Raw genomic sequence first — 22067 nt, 5'->3', positions numbered from 1 at the left:
TTTTTTTTCTGTTCCATTTAAAACTTCTGTCTGTAATTGATAATGGTTCAAAATTTAATTCTATGCATAATAAATAACTATTGTTGTTTCAGAAAACTATTCTGTTTGATAATATGGAAATTACCTCTGAAAACTGATACAGAATGACCCTCCGGAACCCTGTTCCGGACCAGAATCATCAAAAACGTTCAAAATATCTTTCATGTGTGTTTGCGTGTCACGTTTTTAACACGAATTAACATTCATAACATTAAAAAAGCTGAACTCGTCGTCTATTGCTAATATCCTTAACATGTCCGTCTTACCCACACCACCTGTCCGTTTCACCCGCACACTCAGAAAAAACGAATTTTGCAATCAACTTTTTATTGTTTCAAGAAATAGAACGGGTTTCAATTGCAAAACCAAATAGGGGAGAACCGTACAAGACGCACCAGTTGGGTAAGATGGCTCATGCTAATAATTCCCCAAAAAACTTACACATGTGGCTTTTTATTACGAAATTCTTCGCTTTTCTTATAAAAACCCAGCTTCTCTACAGTTCTCATACAAACACGTGTGCCATAATGACTGAAATACTCAAAAAACTGTGCAATTGGCTGTGACTCTGTCCAACATGTAATTATAGATGAATTTTCTTTAAGCTTTTATGATTAACTGACTTGTAAATAATACAAAAAACTATGGTTCCTCTAACCTTTACACTTTTGGAGTTTATAATACACTAAAGCTGCTTTTTACGCGGGGATACGTGCCGCGTAAAAAAAACCGCGTAAATTCCGGAATCCGCGTAAAAAAACCCGCGTAAATTCCGGAATCCGCGTAAAAAATACCGCGTAAATTCCGGAATCCGCGTAAAAAAAAACCATCGTTAATTTTGCATTCCGAGTGAAGGGGAACCGAAATCCGGGCAAAAAATATCGCGTAAATTCCGGAATCCGCGTAAAAAAAAACGCGTAAACTCCCGAATCCGCGTAAATTCCGGAATCCGCGTAAAAAAACCGCGTAAATTCCGGAATCCGCGTAAAAAAACCGCGTAAAAAGCGACCTTAGTGTACTATGAATATTTCAAATTATTTCAATAATTTTCGTCAACTTCAACAACAATCAAAATTGAATTGGGGCAGAATGCACTACGAAGAGCTTGCAGGAGATTGCTTGACAACTTAGAGCATGTTCCATTATTTTTGATTTTACTTTCGAGACTTCAAGCGCTTCTCACTTCGCGTGCTGAATTCTGCTAGCGGCATATTAGCCTACTGCTTTGGAGCATACTGACCTTTGTTGTGGTGCGTTTTGGACACGGGCTTGTTTGTCGGCAATAGTAATTTTTACCAAAAAAGACCTTGAAATCGAGTATTTTATAATAAACTTTGTCATAAACATACAATAAATAGATCCTACAATCATCCTACACGTTAAATGTCACTTTGAAATTATTTGAAGCGCTGTAAAACGCGAAAATGCTTAACTGGTGCGTTTTGTACAATTCTCCCCTACTATGCATCGAAGTGCTTGTGTCAACCTATAATCTAAGGGGTTGAGGTCCCAAAAAGTATGTTGTTCCACACGTAAAAATTTGCTGTTTCCTTAACATGTCCGTCTTGCCCCCACCCCCCATATCATCAGAAAACTAGATTGCTCGGTAATAATTTGTACCGAAATTTCAATGAGGTGAACCAGTATTAACGAAAAAAAATATGCCAGCTGACATTGTTTTTCATCCGAGCAATATAACATTATAACATATGTTTTAAAACAAGTGCCAATACCCATAGGGGAACAACGGGCAAGACGGCTACCCTAAGGTAATCATATTCTGCTTAAAACACATCATTTCTACCAACGATATTCATAATATTCGACATTCACTAATGCTTTTTATAAAATAATGCAAACCTTTCCTTTTTAGAATGATTTTACATTAGTTTTCACTAAACTAAAAACAGTCTTGAAAATCCACTATTTCACAACGTGCATATGAAAAGGATCGGCTGTGCTGGTAAGACGGACCTACGAAAGACTACAGCAAATTTCTTTTCTATACGGGACGACGCCCTGCGCGAAAAAGCACGTGTTTAACCCGTATAGACCCGGGACGGAACTTGTTTTTTGAAAATGCTTGTTCTCAGCACTGGAACGGCCGATTTGGGAAAACTTGGAATTTTATTCAAGGGGAATAGTTGCTCTAAGTTTTGGCAAAAATGCCAACCCTCTGGACCCCTCCCCGTTTCGTAAGACGCAAATATGTCGTGTTTTGTTCTAATTTTTCAAACAGATTGAGCAAACACTGGGAATTTTCATACGTATTAATTGCTCAATGTATCAAATTATGTCAGGTAGATGAAATATGGTATGTAATAGTAAATTTCTAAATTTTTTTAGTACAAAATCACAAAACTACGTGTTTTCATAAAAAATCAAATAATAAAATCGTTCTTCAAATTTTAAGCTCTACATTTTTGAAGTAAGGTCTCCTGAATCAATACGCGATAAAATATTTACTTAAGCATGCAAATATTTTGAGAAAAACGAGTTTAAATTCACTAAAGTACGTATTTTAATGGAAACCTGATTTTCTCAGTCTCCCACAGTAGGTTTCAACTTAGCTCTTCAATTTTCAAGCTCTATATTTCTTGAGTAACGTCTTCTGATGCCAAAGATGGTGAAAGATTTATTCTAGCATGCACAGATTTAAAGAAAAACGAGTTTGAATTCACTAAAGTACGAGTTCTTATGAAAACTTGATTTTCTCCAAATCTGTGCATGTAAGAAAAAATCTTTCACCATCTTTGGATTCAGAAGACGTTACCCTAAAAATATAGAGCTTGAAAATTTGAGAGCTAAGTTGAAAACTACCTTGGGAGACTGAGAAAATCACGCCAAATGTAGCACGCCAACATCGTCTAGCGACGATGGCGTACTTAAGTTCCAAACGTTATTCAGAGCTAACGCCAGGGATTTCCATTCCGCACTTGACCGTAAAAATGAGCGATTTAAGCGCCACCTCGAATGAGGATCGCTCACCAATGTTTAATTGCCCGGTATGAGACCTAACCTCAGGTAGGTGCTTGTTCAAACGCGTCAAAGCGGTCCGGCTGTCCCCAACTTCCCCCCCTCACTAGACTTACTAGATCTCACTAGACTCTCACGACCATCATTCACGGATTCACCCTTCTCATCCGAAAGCAAGCTTTCCCTAAAAGCTTTTCTTGAACATCATGGGAGTTTTCCCCCTCTTGTCGGCATACGCAAATACGGCAGTGGTCACGTGGTCGCCCTTCGAAGTGAAGTTCGCAAGCATAGGCTCAAACCGAAACGATACGCGCGAGCAGAAATCTTTTCAGGAGGGCTAATCACCAAAAAAAACTACACAGCGAAATAGGGAGGCATTAGGTAATATTTGCAAGAAATAATTTACACATGGTTATTCTAGCTGAATCACAATCTTATTCTAGTAACTCTCGATTTTTATCATCTTTCCTTTCCCTATCCTATCTGTGCGTGTCTTTACTGATCTACCGGACCATTGTCTATCGCTTAACAAAGCGTTTGCCAAATCGCCTGCATGCAATCACAGCAGCGAACAAATTTCGTCATTTGAATATATATGTACGTTCAATCTGGCGACGTTCTCTGACCGTCGGTCACATGTGCACACGGACAATTGAATAATAAATGAGCTCAAATGAGTACTTACAGGCCTGTAGCAATTGTTTGTTGGGGGAATACCTCTGGCTGTGCCTTACAGCGTGTGGTACGGCGAATGATGGGCAGCAACGATGCGATGAGGTTCTCTGCTTCGGCACGCGTTGCTTGCTGCTGGTGCTATTCTGAGCCACCTAGTAGAGTGGGGAGGATCCTGTGAATTCGCCTGTATCTCGATGATCGTCTGATGTGGGCGCGATGGTTACGGCGCGGCCCTTTCTGGCCCCGATGATGGTTGGGCGGAATTTGCGCACGGTAAACCCAACGGAAAAATTGTGGCGGTGGTCGATTGGCTATATTGAAGAAAGAAAGCCGTCGAACGGCTGTTCGGCGAGGATTAAGACACGCACTTCCCTACACGCACAGATTCTTATACCTTTTTTCTCTTGGCACAAACGAAACTAGCCTAGCTATGCGAAGGTTTCTAATTAGGTTGAATTTCACTGCAAAGAATCTTGATGATTAGCACTCTTGAAAATTTTAACAAGTTAAACTGTCCCTACTTCGACGATCGCGAACACGCGAGGCAAGGCCACACTTCCGATACCTTATTAGGTTTACTGGCAAATGGACGAGAAAATCTCGAGCCCTCAGCTAAATAGTTTTCCGAAGTCGGTCTACAGGAAGTGCGTCACCTCCGAACGAGTTGGACAAATTCGTTAGCTATAGATCGTTCCTGAGCAATGCATCTCGCTCTTACGGGTTTCATTGGATCTTGCCATCCCACTTTGCCCGCGTTTGGAGGACACGATGTCAATCTAATCTCTCTAATCTCTGAGTTTGATTCGGTCCTGGCAGTTTCTTTAATCCGTTTAAAGAGTATTTCTCTCGAGACCTCACGGATCACAGTGCGTAACGTCGTATCCCCTGGGTGGCATATCTTTAGGCGCTGCCTAATTCAAATACGTCTGGTTTATTATACCAGTTCAAGTACCCTCAGTCGACTAATGTATTTCAGTGGTCGAACTAGACTGTTTGTGATTACCAGATCTGTTCGTTCCTATTAACTTTTAATATTGATTTTAATATTTTATATATACAACTGGAAAAAATTACTTCTTAAATTAGTTATGTACAAATTATACCTAAGGTACAATAAGTGTACCTGTTACAAGGTTTCCATGAAAATACGTACTTTGGTGAATTTAAACTGGTTTTTCTCAAAATGTTTGCATGCTTAAATAAATATTTCATCGCGTATGGATTCAGGAGACCTTGCCGCAAAAATGTAGAGCTTAAAATTTGAAGAACGGTTTTGTTATTTGAATTTCTATAAAAATACGTAGTTTTGTGATTTTATACTGAAATAACTTAGAAACTCCAAAATTCACACTTACATACCATATTTCATCTACCTGACATGATTTGATACATGGAGCAATTGATACGTATGAAAATCCCCAGTGTTAGCTCAATCTGTTTGAAAAATTAGAAAAAAAAACCTGAATCAATCCACCTAGTGGTGCAGAAACCTTTGTTATACTAACTACCCATTACTTTATACTTATTAGACCAGTAAACCACAAATCGTATACCAACGTAAGTCCAATTCCAATAATGAATAAAACGAATTTAAAAGATAGTTTACAGAAGGTCAACCAAATACGATCATTGAAATAAAGCTTGACGTGGGTTTCGCAAATATTATGGATGTTTTCACTGGAGTATATGAGTGCTTTTTTTTATCACAAACCAATTTTTAAATGCTAGTTAGAAGCAACTCAATTTTTTTCTTGAAATAATCGAACGTGAGGAAACAGTAATAGATAACAATGATACTCATTTCATACTAGAACAGCAAATATGTATGTTAGTTTAATGCAGTTCTTTTTTTTAAATCCCCATAATCCAGGTTTGAGTATCACTTTCGCTTTATTTTTAGAAATCGCAGCACCTAGAATTACGAATCAGAATCTTATATTTTTTACGAGTTGAAGCAAATTTCTACAAACCTGCTCTCGAAAAAATATAGTTCAAAATTATACAAGAAAAAAACTATTCATGAAAGTTGTCAATTTAATTTTATCTCAAATGCATTATCTGAAAATGAAGGTTTTTTTACGAGATTTGTGAATTTTGGATTTTCAGAGTGTAGTCGAGAACATTATTCCTTTCGAAGGTCTAGGCTGTATGATAAAATTTGAAATGAAGACTAAACTTGCTGCGATAACGAGAAGCGGAATAACATGGATACTTTGATTGCCCTTAGTCTTAAATTAGAAAGCTATATTTATATCTTACATGACCATAGTGTATCCTATCATAGAGATAAGTAACTTTTCACCTGCGCACACTAGTAAACGTCTATAGCCATGTAAAGTTGCTTCAGTTTCATCCAAACTGTAAATCATCGCATCTCGATGTTCACAATTTCTCAAAACTTTTTCCTTGTTTTGCCAATTACGTTCACCATCAACTGTAGATTCCTGGTGACGAGTGAAAAGTATATTCAGAACTGAATTTAAAACATAGAATAAGTGTTCAACTGAAAAGTTTTTCAGGCACTAACATATTTGTACGTCAATAGGTCTATACATCTTTGGTAGAACTTTTCAAAATATCTGCATCGCTAATTTTGTTAGTTTTGAACACTGTGAGATCAGATTTTGCTACAATGTTTGGCTCCCGAAAGCTGTAGAAGATTCTTATTCTTCGCAAATATGGGTTCAACGTACAATTTAATATATATTTCAGAGAAAGTGAGGACGGAAGCTTCGCAAGGCAGAAAAGAAGCTAAGTGAGCATTGCAGTTTCCACTAAAATCTAATTCAAATTTTTGAGAGAAAGCTAAAGGGTAATTTTTTTACACCACGACGAGTGTAAAAATTATGCAATGTTGTCAATGATTGTTGTTTTCTTTTAAGAAATAAATAGCGAAACGAAAAATAAAAAAGAAATAGAGGGATAGAGAAGTAGAGAGAGCAGGGAGAGAGAGCAGGGAGAGAGACATGAATTATCCAAGAAGTGAAATATCCCATGTCTGAAATATACTTCGGTCAAATTTCTACAGTTCAAGCTAACAATAAAAGTTCACACTTAGTATGGTTTTTGAAGAGCTCTAGGGCGTTCATTTGAGCATGCGAACATCAAAATCGGAATATGCGTTTTTTAAAATGAGCGTTTATTTTGTAATTTTTTTGTTTCGATTCTGATATACTATACATATTAACAACATATTTACACACACATACATACAAGCACACATACACATACATACAGAAATTGTTCAGTTCGTCGATCTGAGTCGATTGGTGTATAACACATGGCTCTCCATGCCATTCATTTTGCCTTAAAAGTTAAATATTTTATGTAAAAAATTCTCTTTGATCAATATTTTGAGAACTAAGCCACTAATCAAAAATCCTCTCGGTAGTAGCACAGTAGCTTTCGTTTACGTATAAGATCATCAAAATCGGATATTGCGTTCTGTAAGAAAGGTGCGTTAATATTTTGCGGCACATACATACAGACAACATACATACACACACACATACACACACATACACACGAACAGACATTGCTCAGTTCGTCGAGCTGAGTCGAATGGTATATAAGGTACGGCCCTCCGGGCCCTGGATCTATTTTGCGTTTTTCGACCGATTTTATAACCTTTGTTTAGTATAACAAAGGTAAAACACAGACATATTTGCGTCTCACAAAAACGGGGAGGGGTCCAGAGGGGTGGTACTTTTACCAAAACTTAGAGCGACTATTCCCCTTGAATAAAATTCCAAGTTTTCCAAAATCGGCCGTTCCAGTGCTGAGAACTAGCATTTTCAAAAAACAGGGTCCGTCCCGGGTCTTTACGGATTAATAATACGAACGATTTATTTTTCATCCGTATGATTTTTTTTTCTTCCTACTGTCCTACAGTATCAACCATTAGTACTTGATAAAAGTTGTCGACAGCTCAAAATGCACGTAGGAGAAATTAGTTGATAACAATAATATGCCTAGTGACAGTATCCACGTATTACCGGTTTTAGTTGGGTGCGACATAGATAAGTTTTTCAATGATGTCGCCTACAACAAACTAATACTAAACATTTCTTGAATCATTCACCGTTCACTCGGAGCCAGGATTAGCTGAATAAGTTTGCATTTGATTGTCATGCAAATTCCTTCCTGCCTGATATAGTAGTATACCAGCCAAGTGGGTGGCCTCTGCATATGGTGAAAAAGTAATAAAAGCTTGCTGCCATTCAACTATCAGGGCAATCTTATTGTTTTATTTCTAATTGCTGAGGTCTAGCTCACGGTTAGCAATTGTCGATATCTATATATGGTTAATTTTTAAGCGATACAATACTGTTTTCTGCCAAGAAAACATGACTAGACGTAAAGCCCAACCATGAGGTGAAATAGTGAGGGGGCTTGGAGGCGGGTTCATGCAACTGCAGCTACACTCCTTCTAGTGTCGGGTGTGTGCTGTGCCGTGTCGTGTTGATTGCTCAGACAAAAGGACACTTTAGATTGAAAATGTGCACAACATGTATACGTGCATTAATCGTAGTTTTGGGTTGCTAAGTGTAATTAGATGGAAGTAGATTGTTGTGATGAGATACACAGCTAATCACACTTCAAACTATGGTGATGATATAATCGGCCTGTTTCATCTGTATGCATGCATACTTTTTAATGGAATGGCTATTGAATTTCAAAGAAAGCTTAGCTCATTTCACTGAGGGTCGGGTTTCGAAATGGTTTTGTTTTTTTTTTTATTTTGATGCAATTATGCTAGAGGTAGAGGACAACCTATTATTAACTTGGACGTGTACTTTTACTATAGCAAAAAATATTTAATATTCTCAAGTATAATGGTTCCTATTTATCCTGTCGCAAGAGTTTGCTGTTTAATCGAGTTGGCCAGTTCGCGGCAATCGTCCATATGCACAGCGCAGTGGCGTATCCAGGAAATGTTCCATGGATAGAGAATTTAGCACTAAGTCGGAAGTACGCTGATGACATAGCTGTACACTATTGGTACATGCACTGGTGCTAACCAAATCAAATTATCATTATTATTGGATAAAGTGGTCCGTAAGCGATGTGGCGTATTGTGGTGCAGACTCTGTACTACAGAGCTCGTAGCTGGGCGTCGTAACATGTCATTATTAGTCAGACCGAACCGATAAAGTGACCTCCTTCTGCTTCCCCTATAGCCCGCGTATACGCTTATAATGCGTATATTTATGCCATAAATGTGCGGTCGTAATGGCTACTCACTCTGTTATTGTTATTAACAAATGTTTGCGGTCGAAAGCGCCAGAGAACAGCATAAATATTATTTCAACGAACGAAATCGGTCAGAAGGAATATCTGAGCAGCGTGTATGGACTTCAATTATCCGGATTAGGCTGTCACGAATGGCAATTTCTGAGTTTGATCAACAAAAGTTTGTATTTGCAACGTCTGCGTCGGAATGTTGGTTAGAGGAACAGAACATAATAGTGGTGATTTTAAATAATCTGAGCTATCTGAGCTGTCAGTCGGATTCGCATTGCTTCTAAATTCTAGCAGCAAGTAAATTATTTTGATTACCTTTGTCGTAGATTAGGATGACAAGATGTTCTAAATTTAGAATTTTCGTCATCGCATGTGAAACGTGTTGACTGACGTTTATATTTCGCTAGTTTACTTTCAACTAATGTCGTTTTCGTTTTTGCGGTGTAGCTACACCGCGGACTACACTTTGTCCTATAACTGTTTTATTTTTCATTTTCCGGACTATCCCGTACTACCCTTTTTCTGTCTCGGACAGTCCGCGAAAAACAGAGTGCAGTTTTTAAGACACTAACACATTCACACGTAGGTATGTGTCAAAACCAAAAAAAAAATGTGTCAAAATCACCGTACCCGTACACCGTACTATCATCATTCACTACCAATGCATATTCTTGCAAATTAATATTAAATTCCGTCATTTTTCAGTAAATTGGCAAATTTTTTGTACAGTAGCACAAGCGCGACAAAACGACAATGGCGATAATGACCAAAACAAAAAGTGACAGCTACCTCTGGTATTACGCACACCATTGCAACTGCTCGGGAAGCGTTTTTTTTTTCGAGGGAGGATATGCATAAACTTAGCTCTTATCTATAATTTTATCGCACATTCGCCAGTCGTCGGTGACTGTGGAATACAAAATTGCAAGGGCTGTCAAATGAGCTCTAATGGTGGCGCTAATCATGCGTACATAAATCATTGTACGAAATTAGGAATAAAATTTATTCCGGGTTTCAGAATCTGTCAATTATGTTACAAACTAGCCTGGGACATGGAGTCGTTATTGATTTTTTATCGTCACCATGTTTCGGCCTCGGGCACTAATCTAATTTATGGATTTTTGCTGAATAAACGAAACGTTGACGAGTCCCGGTCCCGGGTAAAGTTCCGTTGGGCTATTTACAACAATTGACGCCACTACCAATGACATCGAATTCTCTATGGGAAATACAAACTGAACCGGTGGAAAAGTTGCAGTTAGAGCCCGTCGATGGGACGCACAATATCGGCAGCTTTCACCTCAATCAGCCAGTCAGCGCTGGCTCAGGGTCCCCAGTGATAAGCGACACATCCAAATCCAATCAGATGGCTCTGCGCTAGGGTCGTCGTCTGCATTCGATTGTGATTTAATACCACTAATTAATCTATCATCACATAACCGCTGCAGGCGATTGCTCCCCTGCCTATATGCGTAACCAATGTTCCCTTCCTGGAGCTAGAGGACCACTGTACCTTGGAACCAGCATAAATTATGCTCACTTGATCAGCGTAGCCAAACCAGGCGCCTATAGATGACACGGTGGAATATATAATGCGAAATCGTAGCCGCTGGTTAATGGGCGGCTCTAATTGAAGGAATTTCTGTTGCATTCGAATTGATAGTTGATTCAATTGCCTATCGTTTGAAATGAAAAGCCGCAAGCAATAACAACGACGACAACTACAAAATAATTCGATTTTTTTAGATATGCAGGAAGCAGGTAGACAATTTATCAAACCGAGCTGATTTAAGATTGGCCGACAGTATATTTAAATACGATGCATCATTCCATGGTGGTTCTATTTAAGGCTGTGGGAAATCTATCTTTTGGGAATCAGAACGAAACGAAAATTGTAAAATTGAAAATTGTGAAATAAATCCAAGGAAATTAGAATGTAGACAGCAAATAAAACACAATTTATTTCTTAATCAAAAGCTCAATATCAAAACTATATCTTACAGGTTTACGTACTGTTTGCCAGTTTACCGAACCGGAATAGGAAATAGTGATTTATTTATTTATTATTCATCAACAGACCTAATGATTGTACCTTAAAGGTTTTGAAAAATTGCTCTTAATCCTAGTGCGAGGAAGATGGTAGTTGAAACCAGTAAATACACTGTTGAAAAAAGGCTGAAGCCTAACTATATTATATTTATATTATATTTCGTCTTCGACATAAAACATCGTACAGACAATTTAACTTTTGTTCTAATTCTTAGTCTAAACACATATTTCGACACACCAAATTCAAACATGTTTATCACATCATTAAAATAATTACAACAGACATCCAATGGGTTATTTATTCCATAGAGAGTGCGGTGATTTGGTCGGTGGAAAAACTCAGGTTGACGTAGCAATCGAAGGGGTGTGTTGAATCGCAATTTTCCAAGAATGTCCGCGCAATCTATTCGATCTGTTAGCACATCAAATATTAGCATACGTTGGAGGAAAACTCTTCTACTTGACAATGTGGGCAAATCGATCAACATACAGCGGCTTTCATACGATGGTAGGTTAGTTCTGTCCTTCCAGTTTAGAGATCGAAGAGCATAACGGAGAAAGTGTTTCTGAACTTGTTCTAATCGGTTGATGTGTATTGCATGATACGGCGCCCACACCTGCACCGCATATTCCAGGACACTGCGCACGAACGAGCAATACAGTATCTTTAGTGTGTAAATATTGTCGAAGAATTTCGAATTTCGCTTCAAAAAACCCAATAGGGAGTAAGCTTTAGCCGTGACTGCAGAAATGTGCTCCGTAAACCTTAATTTGCTATCGACAAGCACTCCTAAATCTTTCACTGTGGTCGTGCGGGCCAAGCTCGTTGACGCCATTTTGTACTCGAAGGCAATCGGTGCACGCAAGCGGCTGAATGAGATCACGCAACATTTGGTCACATTGGCTTCCATTCCGTTCAAGCCACACCATTCCAGAAGCATGTCGATATCCATTTGGAGCGCACAACAGTCAGCCTCCGTTGTGACTACACGGTAAAGCTTGAGGTCGTCAGCGTACAATAATTTTGGAGATTTCAGCTTCGTGCAGAGATCGTTTATAAACAGTATGAACAACAGAGGGCCCAGAATACTGCCTTGAGGTACTCCTGAAAGAATCTCAAAAGGTGTAGAATACGTTTCACCTACCTTCACCGAAGAATTACGTCCGGTAAGGTACGAGTAAATCCATTGTGTCAGCCACTCTGGAAGTCCTATCCGCTTAAACTTTTCAACAGCTAAAGTATGTGGCACCTTGTCGAATGCTTTGGCAAAGTCAATGTAAATCGCGTCAATTTGCTGCCGTTTTTCCATCCGATTTACAAGGCTCGAAACATAACTCATCAAATTTGTCGTAGTAGATCGCCTCTGAACAAATCCGTGCTGATCAGCTGAGATAACATGTTAAACAGATTGGTAGAGCACATCGTGTACCATGCTTTCGAAAACTTTCGGCAAACAACTTAATATAGAAATTCCGCGATAATTTTCTACATCGTTGAGCGAACCTGATTTATGAATCGGTATGATCGAAGCGGATTTCCAAACGGTGGGAAAGCATTTTTCACTCAAAGAACGGTTGAAGAGTATATTTACAGGCAAGGCTAGAACACTTGCACAATTTTTGACAACGAATGGTGGCAATTGATCGGGTCCAGGGCCTTTCGATCTGTCGATGGATTGAGGTTTGAGCAGAACATCATTGGGCGAAAAGTTCATCCGAGGCATATTTAAGTCGAACTGCGGAATACTGCTCAAGTATGTTTCAGTCAAAGGTGGTGAGTTATTACTTGTCACACTCTGAAAAAATGACGAAGACATATTCGCAGAATCCAGTGGCGTAGAGGCACTCACTCCCTGGTAACCAGTGTTCTGAGGTATTCCTTTCGTTTATTTCCGATTGTTGATGTATTTCCAAAACGATTTAGGGTCAGCTTCAACGTCATTTTCAATGCGATGAATGTAATCACGAAAACATCTTGCGTTCAAAGAGTTGTACTGGGCCTCTATTTCACGCATTTCAGTTTTCAGTGATTCACCCCTGTGTTTGAAATACCGTTTTCTAGCTTTCCGAAGCCGGTTTCGAAGATTCCGAATATATGCGTTCCACCATGGCATATTTGTGTGCAGTTTCGTTTAGTTCTTTTCAACAGTATATTCGTCCGGAAAACTCTAAACAATTCGCTGTAAAAAATATCAATGGCTGCATCAACTGATCCTACCGTCATTAATCGATTCCAGTCTATTTGTTGCATGCTCTGATTCAACACAGTGAAATCACATTGGTTAAAATCGAACCGCTCTATTTCCTCATCAATAAAATTGAGCTCAACATCTAATCTCAGCACAATCGGTTTATGATGTCTGTCCATGGTCCGTAAGGGTCTCGGTGGTTCAAAAATATCTGCACAAGCCGCACTATTGGTAAAAACCAAATCGAGCAGCCTGCCATTGTCATTAACGAAGCGGTTCTGTTGCTGCAATCCAGTGAGCAACATACATTCTACAAGTGTCAATTCAGGCTCGGTCGAAGCATTTGTCGGTAAATAGCAGTGTAAGTCGTCGTCATATAGCCAGCAAAAATTTTGCAGATTATAATCACCCAGCACAAATATTCTATCATCGTCTTTAGCGAGTGAAGTCAGCTGCTGAATACAAGCCGAGTGTGTCTCATAAAGTACAGGATTTGAGTTTGGAGGTAGGTAAAGTGAGCAAACAAAAATCTTGCTATTCATCAGCTCAATGCTAACAGCTGTTTGTTCCAGTGCATCGTCTCTTGTTAGCATAACAGATGTGCTCTTTAAAGGGCTATTCCCACTGCTTCCGTTCCGGGACCGGGCCGGGACCGGGCCGTGGCTGTTCCGCGTGTCGTCCGGGCTCGTTTGAGATTGATTGCATGCGTTCTTATGAACGCATTCACACCGACGCGCCGTGCCCAGACCGGGACAGCGTTGAGTTGCCGTCGTGCTGCCGCAGTGCGAGAGAAAAACTATCGTTGCCGACGATACTTTGTGTTGGCCGGAGAGTGCACGGAAGGCACTCGGGTGGATGCGTGTATGTTGTAGTGACATATTTCGCGCGGAGTGAGCTGCGGTATGAAAAAAAGAGAAAGACGATCTTTCTCATACACACATTAACATTTCTCAGCCAGAGCGCAGCGCAGGCACGGTTCAAGCACGGCGCAGTGTGAATGCATGAAAAGTCCCGGACGAGCCCGGTCCCGGCCCGGTCCTGGAACGGAAGCAGTGGGAATAGCCTTTAATTCCGATTTTACACCGATCAATACACCACCACCACGGCGGCGATGTTGACTAGTGGCAGTACTACGATCGCAACGGTAAAGGGTATATCTATCAGTAAGCTCTGAGTCGAGAATATCATCCTTCAACCAGGTTTCCGTGAAAACTATCACATCGCAGTCGCACGAAGCGAGAGCGAAGAACAGATCGTTTGTTTTGGTTCGTAGGCCTCTCGTGTTCTGGTAGTAGAGGGTAAGCATTCGTTGTGGTGGATATTCGAGCGGGCGGCAATCAGCTGTTGTCGTTCCAAATTGGTCAGTTAGGTTTCTGCTTGCTATGTATGTGCTATCGCAATAAGTCGAGTGTTGGACGAAGTTGGAGACGGGCGGGTCAGAAATACATTCATTTCGTATCGTTTCCTCCCGGCGTTGGCAGAAAGCGAAAGAAAGTACGTGCGTTTGAGCCGTGTTGAAAATCGAATGGTCGAAAGATAATTCCCTTCTGCCATGTCGATTTTGACAGGGCTAGCTCCTTCAGCTGCAATTCGATACCAATCTTAAACGAAACGAACGTGAGGTCTTCGATTGTTCTTTCTTTTGGCACTAGTTTAACGACATCAACATCTCGATCGGTATTTAAATTATTCCTGGCTAGTTTTTGGATTTGTTCCACTGTTGCATGAGGATCGAAACCAGACAAATACAACCAGAACAAGTTATCTTTTCTAGCTGCAGCCAACGGTATAGCGTCGTCAGAGACAGTCTTTGGTGCCCTCGAGGATGTTTTCTTGTTGCGACGGTTCATCTGGAATTATAAGCCGTGGCCTTTTTCGCAGATTTGTTGTTTGTTGTGTTCTAGGAACTCGCGGCGTAGCGGGCAAAGGCGTTCGCTGGAGAATAGTGTTTATTTTGGTAGTGTTTAGTGCTATTTCTTTCCGTAACTCATCGAGTGCTTTATTTTGATCATCCACAATTGTTTGCATAGCATTGTTCGTAGATGATATGGCTTGACGAAAGCATGCATTGGCCATAATTTTCGTGCAAGCCCGGCACATCCAAAATAATTGTGAACAATTTGCGACGACATCACGCAGTTCAGCGGTCAAATGAGCGCACTTCAAATGAAAAGACGACTTACAGAAGCCGCTGCAAATGATTTCATCCGATTTTGCTAAATCGTGAGCACAAGCACAACAAACAGCCGCCATTGTTTTCTTGCTTATTCGGTTTTCGATAAAAAAGCAGAGTTATCTTTCCAACAATTTCACTAAATATCACCAAAATATGTCGATTTCCAGCTTTCACTGATGCAGTGTTTGACACGGCGTGTAAAAAGAACAACTTTATTTTAAAAAAATGGGCATCGTCAAAATCTTCACCATATGAAAATATAGCTTTTTGCCTTTCATTTGAGACCCTCCGGTAAATCATCCATCGCGGGCTTTCGAACAACTTTTTTTTTCTTTAAAAAACTCTGACAGCAAAGCGTTTAACTACCGAGAGGATAGTACGGTGCTACAAATGAAAACAAAAATGCAAGAACTTTTGAAGTGACGCAGTGAAAGTTGTAAGTTTAGTCGAGTGCAACTTCCGCTCATACTAGATTTTCTTCAAACACCCCGAAAATTTAAAATTATGGTCAAAATGCCGGTTTTTCCCCTCAGTGCATGAAAATTATTTTTAAATCATTGGTTTTTCAACCGATTTTGAATGTTTTAGCCGTTTTGGAAAGAGGAAAAATAGAGTTTTCAAAATATATACAGGTTTGTACTAACTTCATTAAAATATGTTGAGTTATTCGCGCGTAAATATATTTTTTTACACTTTTCCACGCAAATTTTCAATTTAACTTGAAATTTGTCAGTTATTTTTGTAAGAAAAGTACTACGAGCACACAAACACTTACAAACTATATTCAATTATGAATAAAATAAAAGCTGTTCTAGGTAAATCGGTAGATATTTCGTTGAGTTATATGTTTCTTAAGAAAATCAGAGTTTTTCGCTCTCATCGAACAATAATATTTGGACCACATACTTAGACATACGTAACACTGACGATTTTTTTTTTTGGTACTCTTTGCCCCACATCACCCGGTACCAACACCAGTTTGAACTGCTCGACGAAAATGAACGGAATGAATTTTTTTCATCACGGCTCTACTAGAGCCCAGAACAAAATCCCTTAAGAAACTGTCAAAAAGTTGTTTACAAAATCAATGCTGCATTTTTCGAGTGGGAACGAGACAAATGCAGGGCTGCGCAGGTACACAACTTCCAGAGGTTGGTACTTTCGAGTAGTTCATTTTGTACCAACTTTTTTGGAAGATTTCTTCCTGAGTGTTACGTATGTCTTATGTATGTGTTTGGACTGTTTATTTTAAGGTGCTATAAATGAAAAAAGGCAAGTACTTCTGATGTGAGCAAGTGTAGGTTGTAGCTCCAGTCGTGTGTTACTTACGCCCGGATTTGAAGTTTTTCAAATACCCTTAAAATTTGAAGTTATTGTCAAAACTCCGCCTTTGGACTGTGGTTCACATGTTTATTTTCAACTCTGTAATTTTTCCATAAATTCTATATATATATATATATATATATATATATATATATATATATATATATATATATATATATATATATATATATATATATATATATATATATATATATATATATATATATATATATATATAGATCGTTTTGGAAAAGGAACATCCATAAATGATGCAGCTTTTTTTAACCCTCTATCCCCCCATAGTCACAGTTTTCTAAGTTTCATATTTGCTACGTAGCTTGGCTTCCCAGTCAATCACAAATCATATATTGATGTGTGAAAATTATCGCAAATATATCTTAACAAAGTCGAAATCGTATACCACGCTTATTATCATGCACAGAAATTCAGTTTGAATTGTATATCATGATGGAGTCTAACCAATTTACGATTGTAGGCTTAGAATTGTAAGATTGTATGAAACAAATCACCTTCTTACAAAAATAACTGACAAATTTCAAGTTAGGTTGAAAATTTGCTTGGAGAAGTTAAAAAAATTAGATTTACGCTCGAATAACTCAACATATTTTAATGAAGTTAGTACAAACCTGTAAATATTTTGAAAACTCTATTTTTCCCCTTTTCCAAAACGGCTAAAACATTCAAAATCGGTTGAAAAACCAATGAATTAAAAATAATGTTCATGCGCTGAGGTCAAAATACCGGCATTTTGACCATAACTTCAAATTTCAGGGGTGTTTGGAAAATTTCTAGTATGAGCGAAAGTTGCACTCGACTAACTCACAACCTTCACTTTGTCACTTCGAAAGTTCTTGCATTTTTATTTTCATTTGTAGCACCGTACTATCCTCTCGGTAGTAAGACGCTTTGCTGTCAGAATACTTTTTAATGAGAAAAAAAAGTTGTTCGAAAGCCCGCGATGGATGATTTTCCGGAGGGTCCCAAATGAATGGTAAAAAACTATATTTTCATATGGTGAAGATTTTGGCGATGCCCATTTTTTTTAAATAAAGTTGTTCTACGATACACGCCGTGTTTGACGAAGCAACGAATGTATTATACTCAGCGACAGCGAATTTGGAAAACGTGAGAAAAAATTCAATTAGAACGGAGCAAAAAAACAAGCTAATTGAATAATTTACCTTCACACACATATATTTTTAATTAGAGCTCCGTTAACCATTTGATCACTCTTTCGGTGCACTTTCGTCTTTCAGTTCGTATAAGCATTTTGACAATTCTCGCGCAAATGTTCCAAACGCCAACATTAAAGTCGAAGTCGAATTTAAAGTCTACCTACACCGCTTACATTCAGATAAAATCCTTGAAGCAAGTGTCAAAATACCTGCGGCGATTAAGGTACAAACATTTATTACACCTACAATTTTCCTATAGAGCAATTTCACAAAAAAAAAAAAACGGGCAACCAATTCAATCGACCATTTTTGATTTGGCTGAAACTTTGCATAGACGTATCTATAGGCAAAAGATGCCATTTTATGCAATTGGTTTAATTTTTGGAACACGACTCATTTTTATAAAGCCCTGTTATTTTGGGAAGGTATGGATGATTAAAAATATTTTTAGGGTCAAAACGGTTTGTTTGATCGGTGTGACGTCTTTGGCAAAGTTGTGGATAATAATTTTGTCTCTCCGAAAAAAACATACACTCTAAAAAAATTATTCATTTTTTGAAAAAAAGTTTAAAGAAAAATTAAGAATTAATTATCTATATAAGCTGATTTTTCAAAAATCAAATTTTTTCAAAAAATGCAGAAGTTTACCTAAACAATGCAACCAGTACGATAATCATGGAGAAATTTTGTTTGTCGAGGGACCTTGTTTTATTTTTGAATGATAAAATTGTTATCTACAACTTTGCCGAAGACACTTTGCCAATCATTTAAACTGTTTTGGCTGTAGAAATATTTTTAATTTCTAATAGAGCACTTTATGAGGAAAAAATATTTTCACAGTCTAAACGGTTTATTTGATTAGTCTCTTGCATAGTCTCTTCGGCAAAGTTGTAGATAATAATTTTGTCCTTCCATAAAAAGTTGAAGTGATTGTTTATAAGACACGACCGCAGAGTTAACGTAGAATACGACAGCCTGTCTTAAGTCAATGTATTTCTTGCAATAGGTTTGGGAATACACTTAATGGGGTTAATCATTTAATGGTCTCTCTGCTCCAGATACACTTTACAGACGGCACCGGTAACGACAACGAACAACAGCAGAAGCTATGTGCAGCTATGCAGTTCTACTTGCTGCCGTATCTAAAACAAGAATGAAACTGAATTTTGAGGTTGTCTTTTGAATCAAATTGCACTGAGATAGCTTAATTTAGGCAGTGGCTACGAAGAGGTTATAGACGAGGGCCAATAGTGCATTCCCGGTCAACTAAGTTTAATGCGAACAATTTTCTGCAGTTTGCGGTAGGGTAGATAATTTTACAACTGATTACTGCAAATAGTAGGACTTGAGCAAAAAGCTATGTGATTCAGGTTCACTGGTTCAAACATTCTTCAAATAAATGTTAAAATACAGTCAGTAAACTTTGAGGCTTAGCTGAAGTCAAAAGAGGTTAATAATGTTTTTTAATACCATTTATTGACAACTGAATATTGTTTTTTCAACAAAATAAATTTTTGATTTAGTTCTGAATGATTTACTGTGATATTTAAAATCAACATGAGGTGATTTATTTGCAACTATATATGATAATTTTGATCGCTATACTGCGACACGCTTTAGACATGTACGCGCTATATAGCTAGCCACGCCAGCGACACACGATATAGATATTCACACACGTTATATATGTGCACACACCCTATATATATACATACACGCTGGATGATGGTTGCTTCTCAAACCACCTGGCGGTGCGAGTCTCATTCAGTTTCTGGCTGTAATCACCCAACGATATCTGAATTGGATTACCGCTGGTGGGGTCCAACTCAGATCGAAACCGAACTGAAGAAGGTAGGAACTGAGCTAACCACTACCACCGCCGCTGTTGCCCGATGCTGCTCCACGCCACCTTTGCCCACTGCCATCGCTGCTACTGTCCGCGCTGCTGCTAGTAAACTGAGCTTGCTTGATGAGAATCAGTCTCTTATATAGCCCAACGAGTGCTTTCCCGGCTAACTAGGTACTCCATTCTGTCGTCCTTTTTAGGAAAAGCAGCAAACGACCAATCAAAGGTCGATATTTACGTTTCGACAAGGCTCAACAGTTTTCAATAGTACAATAATTCGAACAATCAGATTACAATTTTCTGCATTTGAACGGGTGCTTAGATGATTTTTCAATCGATTGCTGCAAAAATGACAGAAATCGGTTAGAAACTGACTGAGTTTAAAACGTTTCAAATTGGACAATTTTCGTGACGCTCTCGATGTTTTCGGTTTTTGAAATTGGATCCCTGTATTGAATTTGGAGAATTTGGACGTATTCTACGTCAAAAAAAAAATATTTTTTTTTTAATATCATAACTTTTTTTCTTGATTTCTCCATGATGATCGATCCATGATCGCATGTTGCATGATCGCATTTGATATGTTCGACCATCAAATTCTGATAAGCAAGAATTTTGAACTTGGAGCATTACCTTCACCTTCACCAGTACCTTCCGGGGTACCACAAGGATGCAACCTGGGCCCATTTCTGTTCAAGTTATTCTTCAACGGTGTGGCAGCTTCGTTGGGAGTTAGATGCAAGCTCATTTATGCAGATGACCTTAAACTCTATGTTGGATTGCCATCGTTTTCACGCTTAGCTGCATACTTTTGTAAACTGGTGCCATCGTAATAATCGTATTGTTAGTGTCCCAAAGTGTGCGCTGATGACGTTCCACCGCTCTATAAATCCAACTCTATACAATTACTCTATTGAAAATGTTACGCTTCGCAGAGTAAATCGTGTGACTGATCTGGTCTAAACTACTGGACTGGTATCTAAAGCAAACCGTCAACTGGGATTTATTTCCAAGATAAGATAAATTTGCCGCCCTACCCACAGCGATGCATGCGGTTGACCTTGAACACGTTGGAAGACAGAAAGAAACTACATCGACAGGTATTCGCAGCGAAGCTTTTAAACGGTGAAGTGGACTGCCCTCAGTTACTCGCTGAACTTAACTTCCGTATTTCACGAAGGACGCTGCGACAGTCATCCCTGTTACAGCCTAGCTTTCATCGAAGCCTGTATGGGTACCAAGAACCGATGACAGCGATGATACGTGAATTTCCTGCGGTGGAGTCTATGTTTGACTTCGGAGAGTCGTCCAACCAATTCAGAAATCGATTAAAAAGAATGAGTAAGAATGTATTTCTATGTCGTGTTTTATGTATACTAATCTTAGTTTTATTCATTAAGACAAACACAATGTCGGATGAATTACACAGTGCAACAAAAATTGACCTTTTTTCTGCCTTGGCTTCTATATATATTTTTTTTGTGTATTTTTATGTAAAACTAAATTTCCCCGAGTTTGAACATATTTCAACTTAAGGGGCAACAATGGCGCCATTTTGAACTTTTGAGAAACCGGAAATTTTTGTGGTTTCTTCGACGCCATTTTGTTTTGAGGCCAAATATCAAAATTCTAAGAGTTTGTCCACATATTGGCATCTTTTTACCAATCTTTTGAAAAAAAAAAACAGATCTTAAATCGGACAAAAACTTGAGCTCAGTTTTTGTAAAAATTATATCTTATTTTAAGTAACAAAGTCTCAGAAATCGAATGGTAGGTGTCTGATCTACATAAAATGTCTACCATTTTACTACCATTCTAAGATATTTGCGAATTACCATTAATACTCAGAAATAATCGATATTATTTTGCTTTGTGAAATATACTTAAACTATGCCAAAACCGGTTTCGTAGAATCACCGTTTTGAGCTCAGTTTTTGTCCGATTTGAGATCTGTTTTTTTCAAAAGATGGTTAAAAGGATGCTAATATGTGGACAAACTCTTAGAATTTTGATATTTGGTTTTAAAACAAAATGGCGTCGAAAAAACCTCAAAAATTTCCAGTTTCTCAAAAATTCAAAATGGCGCCATTGTTGCCCCTTAAGTTGAAATATGTTCAAACTCAGGGAAATTTATTTTCGCGTTAAACTTCATCAAAAAATCATACATAGGAGCCAATGCAAAAAAATTGTTGCACTGTGTTATATAAAATTTACAATACAACTGAAGGGTAGACGATGGATATACCAATAGCAACCACCAGTCGGTCCGCCATGGTGTAGACAACGTGAGGCGGCTAGCGACGAGTAGAGCCGTCGTAACAAGGAGAAAATCGCCAGAGAATTCTACGTGCCGT

Source organism: Wyeomyia smithii, chromosome 2 (assembly GCF_029784165.1).
Source record: "Wyeomyia smithii strain HCP4-BCI-WySm-NY-G18 chromosome 2, ASM2978416v1, whole genome shotgun sequence".
In the NCBI taxonomy this organism is placed as follows: Eukaryota; Metazoa; Arthropoda; class Insecta; order Diptera; family Culicidae; genus Wyeomyia; species Wyeomyia smithii.
This window is presented reverse-complemented; position numbering follows the sequence as displayed.